The sequence below is a fragment of the Megachile rotundata genome, chromosome 11, assembly GCF_050947335.1.
Source record: "Megachile rotundata isolate GNS110a chromosome 11, iyMegRotu1, whole genome shotgun sequence".
Lineage (NCBI taxonomy): Eukaryota > Metazoa > Arthropoda > Insecta > Hymenoptera > Megachilidae > Megachile > Megachile rotundata.
The window spans coordinates 16580638-16604305 of NC_134993.1; the positions used below are offsets into that span (position 1 = coordinate 16580638).

The 23668-nt window shown below is 43.1% G+C and overlaps 1 protein-coding gene and 1 long non-coding RNA gene across 4 annotated transcripts in view; one reads left to right on the forward strand and one right to left on the reverse strand.

Moving 5' to 3' along the window:
* Positions 1-23668, forward strand: part of LOC100876449 (A-type potassium channel modulatory protein DPP6) — a 63135-nt gene that overhangs the window by 15430 nt on the left and 24037 nt on the right. For 2 of the 3 annotated variants that reach the window (XM_012295772.2, XM_076537006.1), the window contains exon 1: positions 7478-7940. The exons of the other annotated variant lie outside the window; for it this stretch is intronic. The gene's annotated coding sequence lies outside the window, so the exon portion shown is untranslated. Of the gene's footprint in view, positions 1-7477; positions 7941-23668 lie in introns of those variants that run through there. 3 annotated transcript variants of the gene reach the window in all.
* Positions 15442-16806, reverse strand: LOC143265389 (uncharacterized). The gene is made up of 2 exons (XR_013039883.1): positions 16670-16806; positions 15442-15943 (listed from the first exon to the last, which is right to left on the reverse strand). It is a non-coding gene; the product is annotated as an uncharacterized LOC143265389 (long non-coding RNA).

Sequence of the window (23668 nt, forward strand, 5' to 3'; positions counted from 1 at the left end):
ATGCGACGAAAAATGAATTCGAGGAAAAGTCGGGTAAAAATGCTCGCGCCATTTGAACGTACGCGAACGACCCTGAATGTGGAAATTCGAGTAAGTGCAGACGTTTTAAAACCGACGTAAATGTTCATTTCATAGCGGAGAATTTCGAGCGTTCTTGTTTTTTCCTGTAAAAAAGTACTAAATGATGCGCTATTCGGCATACGAAAATTTTGTGAAAATTTCTTCATTAAAGGACCGCTATTGGGAAAAAGAGGAATTGATAAAGGGCGTTACAAATCTGAAAGATATTCGCGTTGGGAAAGCCACGTTCGCCTGGGGAGAAGAGGGATATTCTGCATCTTGAAAATGTCGGGAAGCCTCGAGAAATATAGTTGGCCTACGTTCATACATACGTAAAGAAGAACGATCGTCTGGAAATTCCAGGGAATCGACGAATTCTCGATGGGCAAGGGACAGAAATCATGGGGAAGCATTTTCAACGACGTGACGAGAGTTCGTAATTCCGTCATAAATAAATTGAATGCGTATTTCCCGTGTTCTTCCGTGAAATATGAAATCGTTGACGCGTACACCGGCACGCTCCAGCTATCGGAAATTTTTACTATTTTTTCAGTTCCCGAACAAAATGGAATTTTTTCGAAAATTTTACGGGGATATAAGAGAAATTATTTCACCGTGAAGCAAATCGTAAACCGTGGAAGGACTATCTTCTCGCGGCTGAAAAGCCGGTATTCGTGGAATGGCTAAGGGGGTAGTTTTGTTGAACCATATTGGCAATATTGTGTACTTCCATAAAGTTGGAACGGTTTATGGGATGGTGTTTATGGAGCAATGTTATTAACACTATCAACGATATCACTGGAATTCAAGTATAAATCACGGTGGACGCGAACGTTCGAGGGGGTAGTTGACCTCTCAAATAATCGTTTTGCTCGTCTGAAAGTAAAAGGTAGTAAATACAGTACCGTGTTGCACAAGGAGACCTGCAGGTGGACCAAGATGTAACTCAAAGACTCTTCTATAAAATTTCAAAGAGAACGAAGCGTTTGATCTCGATACAAAGAACGATCGTTACCTAATCGTCGACGTTAGACTATTTCAACGATTCATGCAAATAGGTTAACGTAACGTCGTGCAAACGCTTTTCTCAGCTTGGTAATTCCGCCGAGGATTCTCCACAATTCACGAAAGACGCGTGCTGAGGGGGTTGGTTGGCAGAACTCTAGCACCCCCTTTTCGCCAAGACGGAAATCTCGATATGCAGATTAGGAGGGTCGAACGCAAGGGTGGCGAGAATTCCGGCCAATCGGAGTGCACAGCCCGATTCCTGCATCCATCTACTAGCTCGGAATATTCAATTGGCAGTCCTCTGTTGGCCGAGTCCCCTTTTCAACCCCCAATTCTATGCCGGACTAAAAGCCACTCTTTCCTTCACGGTTCTTCGTGCCTCGTTTCAAATGCCGAGAGACCATTCAATCTTCTGTCTCTCTCTTCTCCCCTGTTTCGACCTTTCGGGGAAGAATCGGCGCCGAAAATCGCTAGCCATGCTAATTTATGGATATTGCGTTGGCCCAGTTTATTAATAACGAGCGCCGTGCACCGGGACAATCCGTTGAGTCGACGCGAACGAATCCGGAGTCAAAATAAAATTTTACTACGGTCATCAAAATTTTAAGCTCGATCGTTTACGCGTCGCGTACCACTTGTCTGATCGTATTAAAAGACATGCAGCGCTGCTTTACAACTAATTAAACTTGAAACGTCGCAGGACGATCAATGTTTAATAAGGAAATCTTTGCGGCATACTCGATCGTTCGCGTTGAAGTTCAGTGAAAGTTCCGCGACGTTTCTATAGTTGAACTCCGGAGGTCGAAAGTGAGTTTCGTTTAAGTGAGACGGAAATTGCAAAATAGCTTTCGCGGTTGATTGTACAGCGAGTTTAATTTGCGAAGATACGAAGCTCGATGCAAGTTGAGAGGACGGAAGTTTGATGTAATCTTGGTGAAAAGCAATTTTCAACTGCCGCGGTGAATATTTCAATTTCAGCAAGAATTCGTCCGGTTAACTGAAATTTGACGGGTTCCTAACGGACACGCGTTACGCTTCTTTCTTACGGCGGGAATAATACAGTGATTCGAGGTTGGTCTCGGTAAAATATGCAAACGACGGAAGTTTCGAGCTTTCAAAAGACTGTCGGAACCCGGTTTTTCGACCTTGCTATGAAGATTCATAACGCTGATTACAGAAACTCGCCGCTTCCAGCGGTGAATTTTTATCAGCGCCTTTCCGATTTACATACATTCCACATTCAGGTGCGGGCTCTCTCATTTCCCGTTCCCTCTTGCCTTTCACTCGCGACTTCGAACAATTCCTCTTTCGACATTACCATCTTCGGGGTTGCGATCTCTCCCCTATGCCTACCTCGCCATCGTTACCGTTCATACAACGCTAACGCTCAGTTCGTACCATGTGTTTCCGCATCTTGTTTCGGTCTTCCTTAATTACGAGGTAATTCGTTTCATATGTCTCGTTAGTACTTAAACAGTGAAATACCGGTTGTCAGATCACCCGATGGTCTATCTTGTACTCATATTCACTTATCTGGCCATCCATCAGACATGTTCTACTTGTCTGACCATCGATCAAACACGTTCTACTTGTCTGACAATGCGTGTTTCTCTATTTGTCTACCTTATACTATTTGTTCGTATATTTGGTGGCTGTACTTCTCTGACTTCCCGTGCTCTAAATTCACTTGTCCGGTGATCCGTAGTCCTACATCACTAGTTTTATCTTCCACGAGGCTATACATTCAGTCGAACTCCTGCGAAACTACTTTATCAGTCCTAAAGTTCTAACGTGATTCACTGCAATCTTGAACAAAAAGGTTTATTTTATGTGCATCGATTGGCCAAGCGATTTTGTTATTCAGAACTGTAAATAAATTGGCGATCGCGTTTCACCCAGATAAAGGGGCACATGTTCGGCTTGCTGGTTGCATCGTGAACGACTTGAAACCATGTTCGCGCTAACGGAATAACGAATGAGTTCCCGAATCAGAATCAACGATATCGTAACGAGAAGCATAACTAACAGAAATGAAAATCGACACCACCGACACTTTTTACGTATCGTCATTAATATTCATAACCCGTCGCGTGTTTCGAGTAGATTCTCAAAGCTCGACTGTCCGCAACGAGATGAATATTTAAACGAAATTCCGCTCACCGTCCATTCAATATAACTTCTTCCCCGCTCCATGCTCCGCCCAATCATCCTACCAATCTTTTCCCACGGGCTTGCTTTAACTTTCCTTCGGACGCTCCCGAAAACGTCGTTCGAGTTCAACAAATTCCTGGAGCAGCGAAACGATAAACTCGGTTGCTTTTTAAACGCCGCCGAATCGGGAGAATGCAGATAAGTTCGGTCGGACGGTAGTCAAAACGAAAGAGGATTTCCGTCCGCGCCACCGTCGCTGACGACATTACTCGCTTAATGACCACGCGGATTACCGGTCGTATCGCGAAACGACTCCTCGTTGCCTTTAACTCCACGACCCACTGACCTCTCCGCACCTCGCTCTCGCGTATTACTCGAACGAACGGTCGTTATCGTTTCCGGTGTTGTTATTATGACGCTCGTTGCGAAATACGGATCCTGGCAGATCGCGAAATTAGCGTCTTACCAGTAAGACGCGAACCGTGAGTTATGGCGACGTTGCTCAGACTGCATACCTCGTAAAGGGCCGAATTGCTGGCTACGGTTAGCCTCCAATATTGCATGCGCGATTTATGGCCCCTTCGAGCGACTATCTGACACCTCGCATCCTATGAAATCTGCAAACGAAGGGTTGTTTGAATCACCGGTGACTTTTATCGATCATGCAATTGCTCGACTATTTTTAAATCTCCTCTTTGCTCTTTTGAGTGCATCATTTTGCAAATTATACTTATTCAAGCGTTCTTTGAGCGAACATATTTTTTATCGAGTATCTCAGTTTTATCACGAATGGTAGTTCTACCTTGTATCACAATGGAATTCTACGGTGAATTTGCACAACACACGGGGGATGTTAAAGCCCTTTACTTTATGCATCTCTAGCGATCGTAAATCTTCGGGTGAAAATTATTACTAGTCCGTGCGTAACGGGCTGAGTGCCATTAAAGTCTTAATGAATCAGGCATCGTAAGTGAGAAAGTTCACCCTTGGGAACTTTCCGTAATTCGAGGGTGACGTTAAGCTGGCTGGGAAAACGAGCCAACCTGCAGGTAATTCGGCTCGATGATCTTGACGCTGTTTATTGGGTCTGTTTTTCCAACGAACTTGTTCACGTCGAGAGTTTCAACTTGTCCAAAGACGCGAAGACGTTTAAGTAGATATGCGCGGTGTCAGGTGGCACAGCTTCCTGATTAAATTCGAAATCACTAGAGATAAATTAACTCTGTCAGGTGACAGGTGTCTCTGCCGTTCTCCAGGGACCGTATGACCCGAAACATTCAATGATATTAGGTCAATAACGATTTACACTCCTAAGGATTCGATTAAAATTAAAATAAGAAAAAGGTTTGCATTTATTAGGACAGTGATGCATGAAGAAGAGGTTTAAAGTTTTGTGAATGGAATCGAAAAATTTGAAGTCAGAAATGATGTTATCGCTGCGTGTAATAAAATTTCCATTTTGCTCGCGGCTCTTCCTTTTACGGAAAGTATTACGTTTCAAACTCTATCGTTGCCAAAAATTGTACACGTTTCTGGTTACTGTATTCCATAAATGTAGCCTGCCTGGAAGCTCCATTTTTCCCAGTATATTGAAATATCGAAGCGTCCACCTTTCCCTCCAACTATTACATTCTGGCTACGTGCCTGGTGTTGGATTTCCTGCGTCTTCGAGAAATAAATAATCAATAATTCTACTGGAAATTCTAATTCCATGTTGTTACCTTGATGATCCCTTCAAAAAGTAATACGAAATTTATTCAAGAAACATTTTTCTAAATCACCAGTTTAAAATATTATTTCATACGTGAGCAGCTAGAAATGCAAACATTTGAGATGATGGTAAAAAATGAACCACCCGCAAATTTTCTTCTCTCATTTGCACATTCTGTCACAAAAAGTCTTTATTTAAAATTGTAGACATTACTTCACATTTCAAATTCTTTTTGAGAACTTGAATTCCTAATTTACATTTAAAATTCCATTTCGAAATTTAAATTTTTATTTTGCGTTTAAAATTCTTTTTGTGAATTTCGATTCTTTACATCTAAAATTTGTGTAACTTTACCGCATCTGACCCAGTTTAGCCCGATTAAATTTTTCATCTTAAACCGCAGAGGACAATTTTAACCCTCCAATTTTAATAAACCAAAGTACCTCGCGAAAGTGAGCTACAAAAGATAACAAATCTAAACCTTCATCAACTGGCGAGGGAAATGGGGAAAAAAGCTATCACCATGAAACTCTTAGCGTTCCATCCATAAAACGCAAACTCTTCGAACGATCGTGAGTGGCTGAAACGATCGTTTTCGAACCGTAACCGAGTTGCAACGTTGTTTTGTAACTCGAACGAAATCGCAACGAGCTCGATCGAACGTTTATCGAGTTCGATTTCCTTTGGTTATCGATCAAAAAGGACGAACGAGGCTCGACTATAATCGCTCAGTGTTATGTATGGTTCGAAGCAAACACGAGAGTTCTAAAGCTCATTAATATGCTAATTACCGCGTTGTTAAGGGTGGGAAAGTCGAGTTGTCTAATTAATATTCGGGAATTCGGGAGAGAAAAGGGAGGCGGGTGCTTCGTGGACGAGAATATTGTTCAGGTTAATTATAGTCCTGTTCTATTCGGTGTTCATTTAAATAATTCATCCTGTCCAACAAGGGATAGTGCTGGGCGTGAAAATTATCTATATGTTCAATAATTATACATCGTTGCGTTTTCGAGAAAGGAGGGTTATTATTAAGTTACCGACACGATAATTTCGGTGTTTGCACAGTAAAGAGTTTCCGAGTTTCAAAAATCTAAACTACGGGGGTTAAAGGGGTTACAAAAGTAAGGACGATTTTAATGAATACATTCTCGATTCTACCTCGGGTCAAAATACACCTCATAACAGCGGATTAATAACGAGACCTCTGAACCCTCTGTTGTCTCATATTGTAATTACTTGTCCGAATTTAATGCATGGCGTTATGGTGACCGCAGGAACACTCAACGTGTTAACGCGTAACCAACCAGAGCCCGTTATGGCTGTCACGGTGAAAACTGTCATGCATGTCGTGGTATATCACGAGGCCTACGATTAGTAATTATTATGGATGAAATTGAAGCTCGCGAGTACAAAGCGACTGAAATTTCGTGTATGTTTTCTGAGGCGATTCGAGGAGAAAACGATGAATGAGCCGACATGCACCATTCAATCACGAAAGCAGGTGTCACCGGGTCAAAGATCGATGTTCGTCGTCGATGCGATACACCGGGAAATCGTCTTCCAGGTGAGGGTTCCGGTTCCCATGGAAACCGGGCTTGTCCCGGTTCTCCCCTAGGTCAGGGACAGCCTCGACCCTTCGTGTTGCATGCTGTCTCGTGTGTCTGCTATAACAGGTGTGTGTTTGTTTACCTTTCCTTCTTTTTTCAATTGCTCATTAGCGACTCGAATAAAAACCTGTGTATATGATATTAAACGGACGTGACTTAAAATGGTAAGGCCGGTATGAAAAGAAAGAGAGGCGAGATCATTTCTAATCTTGGAGAACGAGAAGTAGCTGCAGAGAGTAATTAGGGACAAGTTGAAACGCTGACAAGTTTTTTTAGAAAATTAGAGACGTTTCTATTTTTTATTCGTAGAACCGTGAAAGCGCAGAAGTACAGAATCATGGCACAATTGTTCACTTACGGTAGAATAATTGGTAGAACTCCATTTCCATTCTCGTTTACTGTTCATTTAACTCTCCATTACTTACAATCCATTAGGTAACCTCGAATGAAAAACAACCTCGAAAACATCTTTTCAGTTCTCTGAACTGGATAATGACGATATCACTTTCGTTGCAGTCTCAAAATAGTCATGTACAAAGGAACTGACGACAATTAATAGATCCTCTTAGAAACGCCAAGAAGCATAGTAATAAATCTCTGTCTCGGCTGGTTACTCATTTCTGCCGCTTCCTCGTGAAATAAGAATACTAAAAGTACACGCACCGTTGTACTCCTTTACTACGCATACGCGAAGTGGACAATTTAATTCCGAAACATTCTTAATATTATGTTATCCTAATTTCAGGATCGCTAAGTCCCTGAAAATTTTTAACTCGTCTCAAAATTGTGAAATTCTTCAAAGTCCCTAGTTGGAAGTCGTCCCTTCCTTAATTGCCAAATTTATCGTAGAGAGTGGAGATTTAGCGTTGGCTGTACCGGTCAGAGTTTATCCGTGGAAACGACGACTCAGAGAAGGGGGACGAAAGAGTAGAATGAGACAGTGGACGAGTGTTTATTCAGTGACGAGCACGGAACGGTTCGCTTCGGTTCGAGAGCAAGCAACCAGCAAAACTAAACAGTATTTTCACGGTGAAAATCGGGAAACGTTGCTTTTAATTCCGCGTGGTCGCTGACGCGAAAACAATTTTTCTCCCGAGGCTATCGGTTCTCTTTTCCCCGGTTTACTCCCCGTCCTCGTTCGTCTTTATTCCCGCGTACCAACCCTTGTGTTTCATTCTTTTGCCGTCGTCTCGCGCGTGAAGATCATCGTGACAGTGAAAAATGTAGCTGGGAAAACGCGGATCTTTCCGTCTGAAAACGCAGGAAACTTCGAACGAGAACCGAACGATGCGTTACGACTATATTCGATGATAACTCGGCATCTGTTCCGCATCGACTACCATTTATTTCGATATCAATTTTTGATATCCATCTTCGTCTTCGTTTCCGACTGGATATGCAACGTAAGTCGCTCTCCGAATTTAAAATTAAAATATTATGACAGTGAAGCAATTTGTGGCCATATATCGACTATTTGCTGCTTTTCGTTTATCCGAGAGCAGTCGTGTTCAGAATAGAACGACAGTCGCGACGAAAATATTGATAGGTCCAGGCTGCCAAGAATGTCACGGCTAAACGACGAGCAGACGATGCTATATCTCCCTACAATTTTTCTACGCTTCTTACCTCAATGGAGCGAATTCTCCGATTTGCTCGTGAACACGTGCCTATGTGTCGTGTCGACAGGGATAAATTGGACGTGTATATTTAGAGAAACTCTAGAAATTCCTAGACCCGAATCCGGAGCTCCGAAAGAATTCCACGCTTTCTTTTTGACCTGATTGCTTAATTTTTAGCTCTTCGACGACGACCTACTCTGAGGTGTAATATTACAGTATAATATTAATTGTTTGCGAATTTCAACGATGATCGACTTACGCTATATGTCAGAGACCATTTGCAATTTAACAAAATGAATCTATATTGCAAGAACAGCGTTAAGGTGACATACTTGAGAAATAACTCTGACGGAAGAATAAAATTGTCAACTCCGGCCGATAATAGGGGTTGACAATAAAGGAACTCGGTAGAGCAGAGACTGAAAATGTAGCGATGGACTTTCGATAAAGAGGAAGAGAGAATTTGTTGCAAGTTGCAATTTGCTAATTGTGCACGGTAGACCGAGCAAGTGGAATTGGAAAAGCCACGAAACGGAAGTAACCGCATTTCCCGTGTCAGCTTTTTCTTCGTTTCGTCGCAGCTTACCGTGGGCGTAATAAAATTGCCAACTTCGGTAGCCCAGTTTCGAGGCCGTTGTTTCGAGACAAGCGGCCCTCGCAGTTTGCCGGTATGGAATTTGACTTCCTCGAACGAAGCGAGGTCAGATTTTTCAGAAAGTTGTTACTCGAGCATCGAAAAGTTCCGCCGTGTCGGAAGCTCGCGATCGCGGAACGAAATGAAGCGAAGAAAGGCGAAGTTTCGCTACGCTAGAAAAATGAGCCTCCGCCGAAGCGAAATTGAAATTCTCCCGGAACGACAGAATTTGCAGGAAAGATAAAGTTGCGAATCGAATCGGGCCGTTCAACTACCGGTTACAACGCGGGACGTTCCTCCAAAGACCCCGGAAATAGCTGTAGCTCGGTTATTATTGGACGGCACGCGATGGCGAATGTGATCTCGGTTATTAATATCGAATCGTGAAATCTGTTGATTCCTGGGTGGTAAACATCGCTAGAAACTCGTCTGCGTTCATAATTAATGAAACTTCCGATTTTCGTTTACACTGGACCGAAAATGTGGAGTAGAGATATTTATTACCGATTTATAGGCGGACACGTTCGACATAGTTTTAAAGAGCGATACGATTTTTCTTTGTAGAACTTTGATATAAAACAGTGCATAATTTAGATCGTAAAATTTTCTCATAGCGATCGAACCACCGTCGCTACTATACTACGATAAAATTTCGTAGCCAATTCGTCCACGTTCGATATAACCGAATCGCGAGAACTATTTGGCGGAATACCGTGGAGCAGAAAGATCGAAACTGCACGGTCGTTTCGTTGCGTACAAAATGGACGCTGATATTGAGCCGCGGGCGGCTAAAAGGCAGAATTGTCCGCGAGACGAGCTGCAGAAACGGCATTCAAGCAGCGGAGTCGTTTGTGTCCGACCGCCGCGGAAGAATCGACCGAGCACTCGAAACAGGGGGTGGAACGAGAGAGGGTAGGGGGCGAGAACGAGGGGGATGGAAGTCGAGTGGAACACATGCTTTCACGCGATATCTCGTCGCTCTGTTTTTGTCGAGAATGCCACGTGGCGAAGAGAGGAAAAAAGGCCAACGATACAGCCCCGTGTCTGGCGCAGAATGCGGACGCGAGCTCGTGGTCCGAGCGGTTTCCATTATTCACCGTGAAATTTCACACTCGTCGCGAGTTTTCGATCCGCGCTCTGAATTTCACGCTGTTCCCTGTCAATTTGCCCGCAACACGAGTACAGCTTGCTTCATCCCCTTTGCTTTTTGTCCAGTCGCTTTTCGACAGACCTTTTGACAGAAACCGACGCTGAATTTTTACCAATTATTCACAAGTTTAGTCCGGTTTCGGTTAGCTTTCGGTTAGTTCAGTTAGGTTTTGTTACGCGTATACTCTCCGTGTAGTTGATTCAGTAGCGAAACATTCGTCCAGTTCGCGCTGAAATATTTGCAAGTTTACTTAAGTTCGAGTTGGACGGTTCAAACGTTGGATCGATGCAGGTTATTCATAATCAATCTGTGAATGGTTGTCAAATTACGATAAAAAGTTTATTTTCGAGTAAACCGCATTCGCCAGGAGTGAATTGATAATAAAACGAAAACGACAGCAGCGAGCAGCCCCGCTAAGAAAATTGCGCAAGTTATTTATGCAGCGTCGTGTAGATATATGAAAATGTGCAGCCAGGTTGAAAACTTTCAAGCGAAATTCACTGCGACGTTTCGTTGTTGTTGAACGATGAATCCTTTCGGCGGGAAATCCACGGTTATCGCGTTAACTTATTTACGCGACCCATTTTCCGCGTCGATTTCGAACGGCAGCAGACAGAAACGGAAGCGCGATTTCCAACAAAATGGGGAAACTTTCAGCGACGTCGAGAGCGGTTGTAACTCGCCGTTAATTCTCCTCGTTTTATTTTCTCTTCTTTCTTTTTGTCTCTTTTTTTTGCTCGTCTATTCTTCCTTTTCCCCTATCTGGCGAGCAAATTTCAACGACAGTAACCGGTGCCAAGTCCCTGGTCGCGAAACGAACGCCTCCGACGATGTCGGTGAAATAAAGAGGACTTTTCAGTTGGCAACGAATCCCCTGGCCACCACCACCGATCCAGCGAACAGAAACAAATACTTTCCTAGATAAAAACGGCCACCGAGACCTGCTGAAAATCTCTATTGTCGCGGCCAGAGAGCGTCGGCGATGAAAGTAATTCCAGGATCGTATGAGGGAGCATCGCGTGAAAGACAACTTTCCACAGAGGGTAATTTTCGAGATTAAAAGATTCGCAGATATTTAGTATTTAGTAGACTCTCGTTATATTGCCACCCTCGTTAACCAGGGACCCTCTGAAGTCCTTGAATTTTCAGGTTAGAAACTTCTGAAGTTTCGAAACGGGGAGGTCAAGTTGTCAGTTACAGGGGAAAATCGGTGTCAGATTCCATATTACGCGAAGAAACGCTGACGCGATTTCTCGACAGATGACGAGCAAGTGAAAAGGCAGCAGTTTGGCCAACGGCTTCTCCTCGAACGGTTCTTTTTTACGCGGCTTCGTTATTAATATCGTGGTTCGAGCCTAGCGGGCTGACGTGTCTGCTAGGCGCAGCCCTTTAGTCAGCATTTCGAGAGAATCGAGCAATTAATCACGTACTCGAATCTACGCTTGATACGACGATATTCGAGTTCGCTTGCTCGAGATCCCTTTTGTCGTCGATACGACGCTTCAATTAAGAGGCATCGGTGCTTAGAGACACTTGGGACGCTTCGATCACACGTTCCGCCGGGTTTCCTTCTTGGATCACGAAATTCAGATAACATAATCGTTGCAAATCACGGATTTTTATTTATTTTCCTCGTAATAATTATCAATGGTAATTTCGATACTTTAGAAATATCATTTGTGTCACGATAAGACAATACATCGTTGGGAAACATACTTAAAGTCTCTGTAACGTCGGTTCAGTTATTTCAAATGAAATATTCGCAAGTTTGGTTAGGTCCAGGTTAGTTTTGGGTTAGTTGTGTTAGTTTCGGGTAAGATGTGGTTATACGTATACTCTCCACTTAGTCGGTTCAGTCGTTCGCTCTAAAATATACTTCCGTTTAGGCGGTTCTGTCATGCTCGTTAAAATACTTGACGTTTATTTAGGTACGGTTTACACTGGGGTCAAACTCGAATGAAATTTCGTTGTACTAGTCCTAGTATTATTGGTTTCGTCGTCTGTTCCGAAATGGGTACGTAAAGGCCCAATTTCATCGATTCGGTCAATCCAATGTGCGCCTGTATGTTGGTTCAGTCGCTCAAACTCCTCTACAGAGTTTCGACACGTCCATAACTATATCGAACTTTCTATCAGTCGCTTTCCACGCTATATTCTAATTCACGAGTTTATCTCGTGATAAACTCGAACGTACAAAATCTGGTACGCAGACAGAGCCGTAATTCCAAAGCCGAGATGTAACAGAAATTTGACAGGCGTACGAGGATTAATCAGTAATTAATCCAACGATAAGATCTGTTCCACAGATCGGCTTTTAATAGAGCTAATAAGGGAAGACGCAATCCGGTAGTTGATTACACGATGTCGGAATTCAGGGAATTCAATTGAGGTTCGGTGTAGAGGGAAGTAGTAAAGTCGGTGAATTCCACGACGTCGCTGCATTTTATTGCAAGGCACGCGTGTACACTGAGATTCCGGGAGAGGAGGGGCACGTGACCGCGAGCCTACCTAGAACACCATAATTCATTTTTCTTCGTTGGCAGATGGCCAGGAAACTTGAAAAGAAATTTCATCAACCTGGATGCTAAATCGTTTTACCTCGCTGCCGCTGTACAATCGACATGCAGCTCTTGCGCGGTAGCCTAAGGAACGATATATGATTCGCATATTTATGAAACTTTTTTATGCAACCACTGATACGCCCTTTTTACTTTCAACATTTCAATACACGAATGTTCGCTTTGCTGCAATTCTATGCAGTACAACTGATATGCATCGTCCGGAATTTATATTCAATTCTTCCTTCTTCATTTTTCATATTTTTTATTTCGGACCTTTCAGTTTTTATATCGTTGAAAATGTTTTCATACAATTGCTCTATATTTTCTGGTGGAAGAAAATTCTTCTCCCATCAGAAGAAATAGTTTTGTTCGTCGCAAAGATCGAGGATTCATACGTGTTCTCGCAAAGTGAATCGATCGAAAGAAAAAGAATACCAGAAGAGAAAGAAAACGATCGCAGGCGTTCCGTTTCAAAGAACTCTTTCCTCGAGACGTATTTAATGGGAAGAGTTTCGAGCTGCCTCTTTTGCGAGGACATCGAGCGGGTTGAAAAGAAGCAAAAGGGGAGAAAAAAATGATGGGGAATGAGAATGGAAAAAGGACGATAAACGCCGAAAGCGATCGCGTCGTGAAGGAAGTCGATAATCTTCCATTTCGGATTTCTACCCCAAATCTTGCGATATCGCAGCGATGTTCCATGGATCTTTCTTGTACCCTCGAATATCGCATAGATGTTCCAATATTCTGACTTTTCCTCGATGGCCGAAAGGAAAGGGACACTCGATTTATCCACTTTCTTAAAGACGATATTACGCGTTCGGAACGTAAAGAGATCTCTTTGAGGTAGAGAAGGTTAAATTTACTCTCGTTACATTGCCGTACATGGAGACGTAGGAGGAAGTGACAACGCACTCGCTTGGACAAAGAGTTTTTTTTACACAAAAAGAATGTACGTTCAAATATAAAGACAGGAAGTGTTTCATGGTGAATATCAAAGCCATGTTGGAAACGTAACGGAGGCGAAATTGCTGATTATCTAAACGAAAACCGAACCCAGAAATTTCAACCGAGCAATGAAACCTTCCACAAATTGAAGCTCCACAAAAGCGGGAAAGAAGGGGCAGAGAAACGAGCGTAGCGAAGCTAAACGTTTCCAAGCCGCGCGATAATTATCCTCGTTTTATTCCCGTTGAGGAACGCAAAGAAGAGAGAAGAAAGGGCGAGGAGCGAGGAGAGAAAAAATGTAGAAGGAGGCTAGAGAAGAAAAAAATCGTCCGCCGGAAGTCGATTGTCCCGCGTCGCCCTCGGAGAAACAAGCAGAGAAGTGGAGCACGTGTGCACGCGACAGAACTGAGGCTCGTTGAGAACTCGAGTGGTCCTTGCTGGCTCCTTGCTCGTTTCACGACGAGAAAGAACAAGAAGAAGATGAAAAAGGAGGAACGAAAAGATGAACGGGGCGAACTCGAAACGTCGCCAAACATACAGTTCGTGCGTGTTTTCTCGGCTCTTAGATGTCGAACGTATCGATCTGTCTTTCGGAGACAACAGTCTGCGAAACAGGAAATTGTGGAACAAGATTTTTCCGAGCATTCCCGGAAAACGGCCACTGTTGATACTGGAAATCGAATTTTATCCGCCGCGGTATTGTCCACTTTACTCCTAAAGTTGCGTTAAAACCGAGACAAAGTTTACTAAAAGCATTCAGTGTACATTACAGTTATGCCGAATGGAATTTCGGAATTTTTCTGACGCAGATGTACGCCTTTTGTTAGTACAAGGAGTTATTGCAAACTGAAATTTTCGAGAAGTCATGATAAATTCATGAAGTGCTCTTAACGTTTCTGGTTAGATGTTTACGAAACAATTTTCCACAAGTGGCAAATTCGGTGCAAGCAAGTGGTAGACACAGGGTGTAGTGGCTTTGTTTTTGAGAACGAGCTCTCCTTGTAGGCTCAACTTCGTAAAATGAAGAAAAGAAACGTTTTAAGGCGGTGGAAAGAAAATACTTTCGGAGGAAGACTTTTGTCGACCGCTTATTGCGGGGAAATAAATATTGAAATCGGTTTTAAATTCTCGTCGGATAAGTATCGGCGAGTATTTAGAGATTAAACGGTGGCTTACCGTTTTCGAGTCGGTTTTAAATGCTCGTTAAAAAGTATTAATGAACGCTTGGAGACTACAGAATGCTCTGGCCATTTCGAATATTTGTTTTAAACGTGCACTATAAAGCATTAACGACTATTTAGAGATTATATTAACGAATATTTAATGGTCCACCACTTTGAAATTGAGTTTAACACTTTCGGACTCATGCGGGGTAGTATTACACATTGGAAAGAGATAGCCATCTATGCATCTATTATCCTGGGATCAAACGTGTTAGATTTTAATTAGAAGCCATTAATAAGCGCCTAGGGAGCGCAGGTAGGACCAAAGTCCTTCCAATTTCGGATCGACCGATCCGAGTATGTAATATTACAAGTATCAGAGAGACTATTATTTGCGTATCTATTACACCGAACGCGTTAAATTTTCGTTAGAAACTATTAATTAGCGTTCGGTTATTACAGAACGTTCTACCGATTTTGAATCAACTTTATCACCTTCGGACCCAGGTGTGTGACATCACGCGTTCGAATAAGGCATCGATCTCTACAGCTGTTACCGTCGATCAGGTTAAATCTTCATCGGATGGTATTAACGAACGTTCGGAAATTATCGGATGTCTTCGAAACTTATAATTGAACTACTCGAAACGAATTCGCCTCTAAAATTATATCGATAACGCAATTCGTGACACGAGAGCGGTGTTGCAATTGCTTTAATCAAATTTATCGGACCATCGGCTTCAAATGAAAGTGCAATAAATCGACGATCACGCGAAAAACAATTATAACGAAAAAAGGAAGTGCATGTCGAATTTCCATATTGCATGGAGTAGAATTTTTTCAAGAAAAATCGCGAATCCTGTTCGACTGTTTCGATGCGTTTGCCGATATTTTTTAGGACGAACTTTGAAAGTTTTTTTTCCACGTCGTACGCTCGGGCACGTTTCAGCGTGGCGTTTAATAAAATGACTACGACGGAATTCAATTATCGAGGATGGCAGGGTGGACTGTGCACCGAGGATCGAAATAAAACAGCGCACCAGTCGCGAAGCATTTTGTTTTTTTTTAACGAGCTCACCGCGTCACCAACCTAAACAAACTTATCGCCATCCATTGTACGCGTTAGTCTTCTTCTTTCACGACGGTCTACGTCTCCATTAAACCCTGTTTCTCATATTTTATCGGACATCGGGTTTTATCGACGCATAAAACTTCATTTTCTTGTCGATAAAACGTAGCCAGAGGAAGAGCATTTCTCTTGATAACAGCTCCTTCAACACCTTCAAGTATTATGTACGAATCCTTCTTCGACAAATATCGCGATACTGGTGGGCCTGTAAAGAAGAATTTCAAATTAGTAAAATATAGTCGATACATATCGAGAGTTATTTGTCAGATATTTATCGACCAATTCGCTCGTGCTTCTGCAACTGCAACAGTCGCGAAGTGGACACCAGGAGTACGATGTGTCAACGATATTGCACTCGAAGCATGCGCAACAGTTTTCCGTTGTAAATTAACCTATGTGATATTGTAAGTTACGCCACAAGAGGATGCAGGAGATGTATAATAGCGGATGAAAATTGCACGGTGATAACAGGGTGATTAACGAGAAAGCGAAAGCGGCCGGTAGTACATCCCGATTGTGTGTCATTCAGGAATTCCAGAAAATTTAAGGGATACTTCGTGCCTGTCTCTAGCTTTCGATAATTAATTATCCGACAAATATCGCTTGGTCCTTTTTTTAAAGCACATCATTTTGCTGGTGTATCAAAATTTAATAAACGAACGCGATGTACCATGACACACGCGATCAAATTGAATATAGTTTCATCGATTTTCAAATTAGTCCATTGTGGGAGCTTTAATCACGCAGACGCTCGCATTGCGCGCCTACAGGCAAATTAATCTTTCCATTCTTGATTATCCACGGCCATTTCTTTTAAACGACATCTGAATTCGATATAAAAAGTAAAAAGGAATAAAATCGATGCATCGAGTACTTTGTCCCCGATAAATTCTTCAAGTTTTCATCGGCTTCCGACCAATTTTCTACTTACCTCTCATTATAAGAGTAACGTCGAAATCGGTATCCATTCAGGACTTTATTAGAGGACGGAGAAGCCGATAGCCCGAAACTCTGGAGCAAAAATTACATCCACGAAGTGGAGGTCGTGCTAGGTAACGAATGTTCACCTAAGCATCGCTCGCGATGCAATAAAACAAGAGGAGGTCGAGGCAACGACGGGACAACGAAGCCAATAAACGGGGCCGCGCGATGAAAGAAAGATTAACGATCGAGCGAAACGAAGTTCGTTGGTTCGTTGGTACCGTGTTTTTCTCCGCCATCCAGTCCGACGTCGAGCAGACAGAAAGAGGAGGAGCTGGCTCGAGTTATCCAGCTCGTATGGATCCCTCCGCTTTGGCAGAGGGCCATTTCACCCACGAAAATCGAAGTAACCCGCCCAGGGTGCATCCATCCTGCTTTCGCGCGTCAGAAACGCGTAAACACACCAGAATCTGATCCCCTAGGGTTACGAAACGTGTCTTCTGGAGAAAGGATAGGTAAATAGCTCGGCGAATTGATGAAACATTACTCCTGCACCCACACTTTATCACCCTCGTTCGGAACTTTCTAAACGGGAATCCACAAGGGATCGTGTCTGTTTGGTGACGAATGCTCTCGGATTATCGATGTTTACCTGGCTACCGATATCGAAGATGCTCGCGTGGTGCACTTTGCTTTGTAAAATAACGTGTCGCAGAATACTGGGAGACTTTAGAATTACAGCTACTGCTACTTTGTTTCCAAATTCTGAAATTTAGAAGTTTTCCTAATGAACAACCCTTCGGATAAAAAATCGGCAATTAAAACCTCGTCCATAAATAACAGCTGTCAAAGGACGGCAGGGATTCTTGACACGAAAGAATCTATGGCGCAGATAATCCCATCATCGAACTGCAAGTTTCATAAAACCCATCCCTCTACGAATCCGGGGATTCATCCCTCACTGCCTCCGCTAATCATTCCACGCCATCGCGGATAAAATTCCACCCCCTCCACCTTCATATTCATCGAACAAACGCGGAACTGGGTTCTCGAACAATGCGATGAAATCCGATCGACGGCGGCGTTGGGTCAAACTGGCCGAAATTCGTCAAGTCAGCCGCGTTCGACGTTTCCGTGTTCCATTCAAGTCACTTTCACGGTAACAAATTAATCTGGCGACGGCAGAGAGCGATGAATCAAAGAAGAACAACCGGCACATCAATTGCTGTCGGCCACAATCGAAAGCTGTTCGAGATCATTTAGGCCAGGATGTTTCTACGTAAATAGGAAGTTGCGTCAACTGTCAGATGTCCTCATCCTTTGGGACATCCGAAGCTTTCTGCAGCTTAAACGTTAGGGTAGTTTCGGTTGGGTAATTGTAGCTACTTGGAGTCCTTAGTTGTTGCTCGACTGCTGGTTACATCATTGGCGTAAATGCCAGTTTTCAAAGTTCACGATGAATTACCCAGCGATTTTCCAATAATTCCTAATTAAAAACCCGTCATGATCGTTGAACGAAATCGTCCGTTTAAATCATCAACAATTCCCTACGAACAAATAATCCGTCGAAATGAATTTCGTGTCCAGAGAAAGTTGAGATTGTGCCAGTTGCGAAGAAAGGGTGACCCATTTCTTGTTGGACTATTCAAGAGTCGAAAAGAAGGACATCCGTCATGGACGAGGCTCGTTCGCCAAAACGATGCTCATCCGGTCGCTTCGTCATGCTCGCGTAATTATGGCTTCTTAACCGGGCGAAATTTAATCCGGGAATGTGGGACGAGCGGAAGTACACCGGGTTCGTTCCCAGACCGACGAGAAAATTCGGTCGAACGACGGCTTATTTCGGCCTAGCGAAATGCGCTGGAATTCCTACAATTCCTCACCGATCCGTGCCACCTCGTCAGAATTCAACGTTCAATCCCGATAATCCGCGCTGCAACGAGTTTCTCCGACGCACAATGAAACATTCCTTCGATTCGCTCGATCTGCCGTAGCTGAATAAGAAACATCGGTTACTACCTCGAAACAGTCAACATTCCTTCAACTTTGAAGGAATTCTTCTCCCGGAGAGCAACTCGTCTTTTTCCCCGAAGAATGTTCGCTCGTTAAAATTAAAATCTCGCGATGCTCGCGAACGGATTCAAAGGGGATTGTCTTGATCGAAGCGCGTTACATCGATTAATCCTCCGGATAAGGTCCTGAATTGTCGGTGAATGGAACAACAGGTAGTTCTACGAATTAATAAACCGATTAGACCGTACAAGCTCACCGTCGTTCCGGATTCACGGGAACTAATTCGATAGAAGCTTGAACATTACGAAGCACGCTGTTCGAGACAAGTGGTGGATTTTCGAGACATACTTACGGAACAACGAGGTGAACGGGACGAGTGCGACAATAGGGAAAGCAGGTTATTAATTCAACGACATCTGTAAATGAATCGCTATTCAATTCGGTGCGATTCAATTTGATAAAGTTGGTCTCGACAAGAATCAATTATTGATTCGATAAGATTCGATTTGACCCTTCGACAGCGCGAACTATACATCTCGAAGAATATTAAAGGTCCACAGAGTCAAGCATGGTATGACCTCGTTACCGTAGAGTTTAAAACTACCAACCAATCAAATTTGATAATTGTTCAAAGTTGTTTGAAACGCAGCAAATACATGATCCTTATACAGGATTTGCAAGAACATCGATGATGTCAAACACAGTCGTTATCACCGCACAAGCAACATCGTTACACGGGAATCGAAACTTTAGGTACACTTGTAACACTATCGGAAACCAATTCCAGCAGTTACAGCATTACGTAAGCGCATTACGTGTCCTCAACGCCTTTAAACAATCTGTAGCCGCCATCTGCCTCCGTTTTTCACCGACATCAGCCATTACATTAAATTATCGACCATTATCGTACGCCAACACCTCGCCACCGTATCTCGGTCCAGCGACCTTCTAATTAAAAGGAACACCGCACGCTCCGCCACCTTTAACGACCACAAAGGGGTTAGCCGAGAACTTTCTTCCTGGCAGAATTGCGAAAACTTTGTCCAATCGGAATTTCATCGGCCGTTTTGGTCGGAAAACCACGAACAACGCCATAAATTCTTGTCGACTCTGTGCCGAGACCAATTTTTACTCGGGGAGCGTATACATTTTTTATCCAGGTTAAAGGTGTCTTCCCACCTTCAGGTTTTGTCAAAACCTGAAATTCTCCAATCTCGAAAATCCAAGTCTCTCAATTTTCAAAAGTTGACGATTTTCCAACAAAAGATGGTAGATTTTCTAGCGGCCCTATTATCCCCAGGAAAACGTTCGCGAGTGTACATACGGTGAAAACAAAGTCATTTGTCTAAAGAAGGAAGTTCGATGAAAAACGATGACGGATGCGATGAACGAGCTGCATCAGCCAACTCGCAGAGGATAGTTTGGTCGCGAATCACCCTTCCAACGTCCTCGGTTTTTCCACCTTTCCGTTTGCTGACGAGCCGAGCGGATTTAACGATCCCAGCCGCGTCAGCGATCGCAATTTTACGAATCGGATCGAATCACCGTCACTACACCATTGTTCGTCGGTTGTCGCGTTTAGAGGGACATTAACTGGCACACAACCGGTTCGTTTCCGGAAAAGGGAGCATCCGCTCGATCCGTTTCGAAATATCTGCCGCTGACAGTTGTTATAACCGCGCAGGGGTGGGTGTTAAAGCGCAAACCAGAATTCCGTTACTTTGATCTTTACATTCCTTATGAACTGTTGGAGTTAGAAAAATAGGACTTTAGTGTTTCTATTATAATACATCCATAATTACACTATATCTAAATCCAAGGTACAAAATATCCGAAATCTGATTTTATATTATTTAGAAAGTTCATCGATGACCCGTCGTAAAACTAGTTTATATCTCGCCACGAACTTGTCGCATCAAAAACTTTCAAACTCTCTTCCTCCGAAGCGCCGCTTAAAATTCAAAATCTGTAGAGCACGACACGAAGACCAGCGATCTATTTGATCCTTTTCCACGATATAAATTCCGATATGCTCTACGTTTGATCGATCGAGTCAAGATTATTCGCGTTTACATTTGAATTATTCGAATTTATCTCGAGATATAGATTTTTGAAGATGCAAGGTACTTGCAGGAAGGAAATTCCAGGATAGGAGGAAACAGGAGAATCTTGTACGGCGTCCTAGCGCTTAATTAATCCATAAAGCTTCTGTTTTCATTAGCTTCGTAAGGTCTGGTTTAGCGGTGTCGTTCGTCGCGTTGGTTTTAATTACGAGCAACCCGACGGCTTTCAAGTTTCCCTTCCTTATTTCGCCATCAGAATGTCGAGTAAATACTCACTGAACGAATTTTCTTCGAAATTAGAAGACCGTAATGTATCCTCCTCGCTTTAATTGAATAGATAATATGGTAGCTCAAAGACGAGCCGTTTCGTGGTTCCTACGCTTTCGCGCTTTGCGCAGAAGTCGTGTTGGGGTGCCCTTTCGACATATTAGGATCGCGTAATATATCGCAGAGAAGTATTTGGCAGCAAAATCTCTGCAGACGATAGCGCGAGACCGGTGAAAAGAGCAATCGCTTTTATCGAAAAGATACGTGCTAGGGAAATCGTCGTTGTAGGAATATCATTCAACGTGTAAACTGCGAAACGAGCTCGTAGAAACGCTCGTGAAAACTTCCGCCAACTGAAACGACACCATGTCGGTTCCGTGAGCATCCTAGCGCAAACTGGTACAGGTCGAGTTAGTGGAAACTATAATCGGCTTACTCGCGCTGATAAAGTAGCTGCATCGTGCTGGAAACGCCACGATGAATCTTCTTTGAATTGCGAAGGATCGTTCGGACCATCGTTTTATATATTCAGCAGTGTACCCCGATGATACCCGCGCGCAAAACAGAATGTCTGCCTGTACGTTTCACGAGGAAATTTGTTTTCCTAATTGCATCCTCTCGACATTTACCAATTTTTACTCTCATATTTTACGCGCGATATTATTTCGCGGACGCTGCTGCTAGGAATAACTCGACGAAAGTTACCCAACAATGATAAAATCGGCATCGTTTCGAGTTCGATCATTCCCGCATAAATGTCTCGCGTGCATTTATCGCGTTTCGCAAGAAATATTATTGCGCGTTCCACGACGTGCCCTCCAATAAACAGCCGAACCAAGCCACAGAAGCGAGTGCCTTAATATCCGTTACGCTAACCCCGCTTCCGGTTCTCGACAGAACACGAACTCGATATCGTGAAACGAAAACAGACGACATCGCTGCGAGCTATATCGCGAAAGACGCGTTAGAATCGATGTCGAATATCGTTTGAAAAATTGCAGTCACTGAAATTTCACGGATATCCAATCGCCTTTACTCCGCTTCGATGTTTTCCATAAATTAATCGATTCGACTCGCACGAGTTTCATATCCTAAGTTTGTTCGTATCCTAAATTTATGACACGTTATCTACTCCTACATTACTGGAATATCTTAACCTGCAGACACGTACACTTCGCGTACGATTATCCCTGTTGTAGTAGTTTAAAAGCACGAAATCTGGCAGCTGAAAATTTGACGAGTTCAGAGCCGAAAAGATATGCACACAACCGGAGGAATATGAAAAATTGAGGAGGGTTGAATCAGAAGCCACGCGATTGGTATGTACGTGCACGTCTCGCTACGGTGTCAGATCGAGGCTCGCGATGGGGCTCGAAAGTCACGGAACAGCAGTAACGCGTATTTGAGGGTGCCAGGATGGTCGGGGGTGAATATATCGGTGGGAACGCGGCAGAAACGGAATTACCGTGAAATATGCAGCAAACTCTAGTGCACGCGATATTCTTTACGCCGGTGATAAATCATCCCCGTCGAAAACGCGAATTGTTGGAATCGTGTTCGTAGTCCTCGGGTTAGCTCGGTTACACGTTGCCCTCGTATAACGTTGCGTGCCACGATAAAACCTGTGTAATCGTTAATTTCCTGTTCTCTACTACGCAGATAAAATTTCACTCGATATCGTGTACTTACGCGCGAGTTACAGTAACGAGAATGGTTAGCCATTCGTTTTTTTTTATGTCGGCTACGAGGAGAAGATAACCGGAATATGATAAATATTGAACAAAGCGAATACGAATTCTTTCTCATTTGTAAATCCTCGCAGTGTTAAATTAATTCCGTGCACGTTCCTCGTAATCAATCTCTATGTGTCTGACAAGTAATTATCGAGCGAAAGAGTGCCAGTAGTACGAGTCGACGCGTGGTCAGCCGACTCCTTCGTTTTACAAAGATCCAATACTCCGCGTGTTTCTTTCGTTGCACAGTGTTAAAAATATAATTCGCTAGAATTTTCAGCAATAAATATCGCGATAAAATAATATCCGGTGAGAATATGCGGCAATAAAAGAGAAAGATGTATCTCTGAAATCGCAGCAGTTTGTTTTCTGGCATGATTCTCGTATTCTTTTCTGGCATCGCTTTCGCATTCAACGGTAGAACCTTTTAAATCGAGATTTCTCAGCTGCGTCTCGGGGTTTTTGCATCGAGCGTTCGTTAAACGTTTCTAGGAAAAACATTTACACCAGAACGACAGGAAAAACGAAAGCTTCTTACGGTAATCGAATTTTCACGCGGGCGTCGCGAACGGTTCTTTCAGGATAGAATTTCTTTTCATTCGGGACTCTGTTCATTTTCTTTCATTCGCCAATCATCCACCATTAAAGCACTCCTATAAATCTCTTCTTGCGACGAATCCGAAACTCACGCAAAAAGAAGGCGGGCGAAATACTCTCTCGCGATAAGTAGAATAAATCAACCTACGGTCAAGCAGTTTTTTAATTTCAACTAACCTAACGTTAAAAGCACTTTGTTCACTAGCGAATTTTATGTTTAAAAAATTATTTGAATTGTCAATGAATTGCTGATTTTTATACCGCAGGAATTATAATATAAAGACTGTATCCTATTTTAAAAATCTGTATTTGAGACAACACGCATTCCAATTTCGA